This window comes from Penaeus monodon, chromosome 31 (assembly GCF_015228065.2).
Source record: "Penaeus monodon isolate SGIC_2016 chromosome 31, NSTDA_Pmon_1, whole genome shotgun sequence".
NCBI lineage: Eukaryota > Metazoa > Arthropoda > Malacostraca > Decapoda > Penaeidae > Penaeus > Penaeus monodon.
The window spans coordinates 32,440,387-32,440,664 of NC_051416.1; positions in this window are offsets into that span (position 1 = coordinate 32,440,387).

Sequence of the window (278 nt, forward strand, 5' to 3'; positions counted from 1 at the left end):
TTGGCGAAGTTTTTGTGCTCACAACACGTAAAACTTCAAGAGAAAAATAACCGGGGTTATGTTTAGGGCTGTTGAATGTGCCAGGTGTGGAGATGTGGGATTCACATAAAACCCCGGGCCTCAAAAGGTCTAACATTCTTGTAGGTTTTCCTTAGTTGCTGGCAGGTTTTCCAAAACAATCCGGCCTGATGACAATTTTCCAACATGCTTAGGATGTGTAAAATAAATCTTTTTGTATATTTCAAAGGACTACTTATTAATGTGAGGGGCACCTGATC